This window comes from Penaeus japonicus, unplaced genomic scaffold, assembly GCF_977035675.1.
Source record: "Penaeus japonicus unplaced genomic scaffold, GWHDUDI00000001_assembly GWHDUDI00000025, whole genome shotgun sequence".
In the NCBI taxonomy this organism is placed as follows: Eukaryota; Metazoa; Arthropoda; class Malacostraca; order Decapoda; family Penaeidae; genus Penaeus; species Penaeus japonicus.
The window spans coordinates 15980709-15985708 of NW_028234427.1; the positions used below are offsets into that span (position 1 = coordinate 15980709).

Genomic DNA, 5000 nt, shown 5'->3' on the forward strand with positions numbered 1-5000 from the left:
GAGGGAGAGGAACCTAAATCAGTCCAGGTAAGAAAGTGGGAATAAGGGAAGAGAGGAATCAGAGTAAAGGAGGGCGAGAGGAAAGGAACCTAGGGAGGGGGAGGGGGGAGGAAAGGAAGCAGCAGGCTCCAAGTTAAGGGGAGGGAGGAGGGAGAGGTGTGGTCTGTGAGAAAAGAAGAAGAGAATATTCACATGACAGTCTGCCTAATAGATTAAATTGTTAGTGCAATTCACATTGCATTGTGATTATCATCTTTATCATAATCTGAATAGTAGTACTGATAATATCATTATTATTGTTATTGTTTTAATTAAACTATCATTATCATTATCATAATTACTATTAATATCATTAACTTAATTATCAATGTCATCAACATCATTTTTTTCTGTTACTATCATTTTCCTTATTATTATTTTTCTAAATTATCTTTATCCTTACTGTGATTATTGTTATGATTACTGTCAGCATAAACGTTATCTGTGTAATTATTACTGCTATTGCTAATATCATTATTACTATCGTTTTCATTATCATCATTCTTAACATTAAATTTACTGTTGTTGCTACTGATGATAGTTTTATTTTCTTTATTATTATTTTCATTATTATTGTCATTATTATCATCATTGCTATCATAACCATATGGTTATTGTTATCATTATGATTTTCTCAATGCCATTTTTATCATTATTATTACTATCATCAATTTTGTTATTAGCATTATCATCATTCTTACATACATCATAGATATCATAATTATTATTGCTATTGATATTATTATCATTGTTATTATTATCATCATTATTATTATTATCATTATTATTATTACTACCACTACTATCATCATCATTATGATTATCATCATTATTACTACTACTATTGTCATTATCATCAATATTATCATTATCATTACTATCATTACTATTATAAGTCGTATTATAATTGTTGATAATATCATTATTGTTGTTCACCATCATCACTATCATATATCTTATCAGCAATATCACAGCTGATATCACCATAATGATTATTATCCCTATTGTCATTATTTTTGTTTTTGTTTCGCTATTGCTTTCAAATAGTGATGATTCTTAATCATTACAATTTCACATCACCACCATCATGATGGTCATCATCACCACCTGATAAATCTTTATCGTTATTTTCATAATCAACTAATTTTTAAAACGTGTTCATATCAGCATCATTACTGTAGTGTGGTTCTTATCATTCATCATAGCTTATGTCATTATTCTAGAGTAGTTACCATATTTCAGATTTTGTGTTTGTTTGTTTCTCATGATCATGTTTGGTGATATTGATTTTATATTCAAAAGCTTTTTAATTGTTTTTGTAAAACGAAGTCCGGTTTCCTTTTCTTTCGACATGGAGCATTTTCTGATCATTTGTTTTGTTCTTGCATTTTCGTATATCATCGACAACTCGTTCCTCCCTTTGCAAATAAACAAGAAAAAGTTATGCAAAAATATAAACATGTAATAGCAGACAACCGGGACCGGGAAATTCTTGAAAGGCAAGTTCTTTCTGTCTGCACGAAAATTTTCTTGGTCGTTTTTCCCGTTTTTTCCTCGTGTTGGTCCAATGAGTACACACTAACAGGTTTGCAAGGCAGCCGTTAAGATTACTGACGGTTGTACGACGAAATTGAATAAATATAGATGAATATATGAACGGATATAGGCAGGCAGGCAGGGAGGTAGGTAAATAGGTAGGTGGGTAGATAGTTATTTAGTTAGTTTTGTTCGCAGGTTGGTAGGTAGGTAAGTAGCTAGCTAGCTAGCTAGGTAGAAAGATATATAGATGAAGAGATAGGTAGGTAGGTAAAATAAAGATAAAATACGTTATCTGTAGCGTCCTTACCTGCAATTACCTCGATAGCTAAATAGATAGCCAGACAGGTAGATGGATAAATTAATAGATAAGTAGATAGATATATAGATAAAAGGCATTATATGCAGCGTCCTTATCTGCAATTTCCTGAAATTACTTGAAAATCACTGGCCCACAATTGTATACAACTGCGAGTTAATGTTCCGCCCACATTTTGTTACCAGACCAACAATGATGACGCAAACGCGCATGCCCGAACTATCGCCGAAATGCCAAAAACACTTGACACTATTTATAAATTATGAATATGAGCATAGTATTGACAGTGCGTACACAAGTAAACTAATAACATCATAGGTAGTTTTGGTGAATAATAATAGTTTGAATCCCTTGACGCGGCTTACATTTATCTGTGAACTCCGAAGAAACTTCGTACAAGAAGTTTTAATGAAAAAAAAAAAAAAGTGCAGACAAACGACCAAGAGCTGCTGGAGCGCATTGTCACAGACAAGCACTATATTCGAATTCATTCACATTTTCTAAGTGCGATAGGACTGAAATGGTGTTATTTCTTGGTCTCCCATACCAATGTACATAATTACACATGCATCAATACAAAACGATATAGATGTCATTGTATACATAGCATACAGATATATAACTGCATGCATACATATGAGCTCTCACTTTCACTCAGTCTCTCTCTCTCTATCTATCTATCTATCTATCTATCTATCTATCTATCTATCTATCTATCTTTCTATCTACCTATCTATTTATCTATTGATCTATCCATCTATCTATATTATATATATGTATATATATATATATATATATATATATATATATATATATATATATATATATATATATATATAAGAAATAGGTAAAATACAAAATATAAATCAAATGAAGGAAAGAAAAATAGTATAATGAAGAATGGAACAGGGAAAGAGGGAAATAGTAATACCAGCAACAGAAAGTAAATGCAACCACAAAATACAGATGTACAAGAAGAATAGGAATTCCAGTTGCTGCAATTGTAGCAACTATAACAACAATGGAATTCGGAAGACGGAAAGGAAAACCTTTGTTAAAAACAACAACTAAAATCCCATCTGCAGTAATAACAACAAAAATAAGAGCAGAAAGGCAAATAAATCCCATCATTTATTACAGCACGAAGGGTCTCCTCGTCTATAACATCAATAGAAATAATCCCTTCAGCTATGGAAGCAAAAAACAGCTATCCAGTCATCGTAATAACAAGAACAGTCCTATCAGCAATAACGGCAACAAAAAGAGTATTTCTATGAACAATAATAACAACAAAACAACATCAACAGAAGACCAATCCCATCACCAGAAACAACGACAAAGTGAAAAAAAAAGATAAAGAAAAAGAGTCAAACTGCCCATGAGAGCGCAGGAGAATCACACATAAAGTCCTTCAAGGTCATACTTTGGGTTGTCATGTTCCACACGCACTTCGTTGCTCTCTTTTTCCTGGTCCTTGCTTGTTATTGTTTGTCTTCTTTACTTCGTTTTCGTTTATTCAGTTGTTTTTATCATCATTGCTATTGTTCTTATTCGAGACAGCCAGACAGAGAGAAACAGAGACAGAGAGAGCGATAGAGACGGCATTAAGATCTCACGATTGTATAGTAGTATACTTGAAACACGATTTTCCTCACTGTATGATTTACTTCGTTGGCCTTTTTACATTGTCGTTCTTTTAATCGGTCGAAGTTTTTTATGAAGAATGCCGATGAATTTTATTGTTTACATGTTAATGGATACAGGTGACGCCCGAATCATAACCGTTTCTACATTCCGTCATTGATGGTGAGGCTTCACAGTCGTAATGATGTTGATATTGATAATAGGTAGAGGATGATGATAATTCTCTAAATTCTTAGAATGACCTTAAATTATTATTACATTGAATTCTCAAATTCTAAACAAATTCTAAATTCTAAAATTTGTCATTTTTAACATTTCTTCGTATTTCTAGATACGCCGCAAAATAATATCTTCATTCATTGCATTTTTTTTTTTTTTTCACTTCAATTTGTCCTTGTCACTTATTCGATGCAGAGGCGCCAGACTTCGATTCCTATTTTTCGCTCTAGCCAGCTGGACTTGTGTATAGTGTTACCAACTTGTCTTTCTCAAAGCGTGAAATGTTTTGCCAACGCCCTTCCTTACTTTTTCCTCTTTTTTCTTCTTATTGTTATTATTCCCCCCTTTCTATATTTCTCCCTTTTTTTCCTTTTCTTCTTCCTCGTCTACTTCTACTACTCCTACTACTGCTACTACTACTATTACTATTACTACCACTACTACTACTACTATATCTACTACTATTATTACTGTTACTACTGCTACAATTTCTACTACTACTACTACTACTAGTTTTATCAAGAAGACCACCAGCTATTATTTTTACCCGCTCTTATGTCATCATTTAAAGCTTGATATAAAAGAAGCATATTACATATCATAATTCGGGCTGCATTTGCTATTGCTGCTGTTAATATCAATATTACTACCACGTGTGTATATGTATACATACATACACACACACACACACATATATATATATATATATATATATATATATATATATATATATATATATATATATATATATATATATATATATACTTGTACATGATATCAAGATGATTATACGAAATTTGTGAATATGTGATTATGATGAAATCAAGTTATGAATAACACAAGTTAAAGTCATACGGTCTTCCAGTAAAAGAAAATGCAAGCATGTAAACAAACCGAAATATGTATATATATATATATCTCTTTTAGATAAAACATCACTATCACACGCAAAACACATAACCAGTTATGCAAGTGTGCAACAAAGCAGGTATATTCCTGTTCAAGTGTTTCTTGTTGCCAGACTCTTAAAATGGGGACAGGTACTGACACCATTACAGAGGATATGACTGAAATATTATTTCGGTTTATGTAGTCTCTAGCAATTATATAACAAAATGATTGTACATATACATGAAGAGGTTGGTATGTTTGAGACAGGATAACTGCAGGGTTTTTATGTTTAGACCTAGAATGGTAACTGAGTCTGAGGAACATTAATGGTTTTGTTGGTTCTCTCAGTCTA

At 32.0% G+C, this 5000-nt stretch overlaps 1 protein-coding gene across 1 annotated transcript in view; it reads left to right on the forward strand.

Annotated features, from left to right (window-relative positions):
• The window catches only part of LOC122245185 (uncharacterized), an 87822-nt gene that overhangs the window by 7548 nt on the left and 75274 nt on the right, over positions 1-5000 (forward strand). The gene's annotated exons all lie outside the window — the stretch shown is intronic.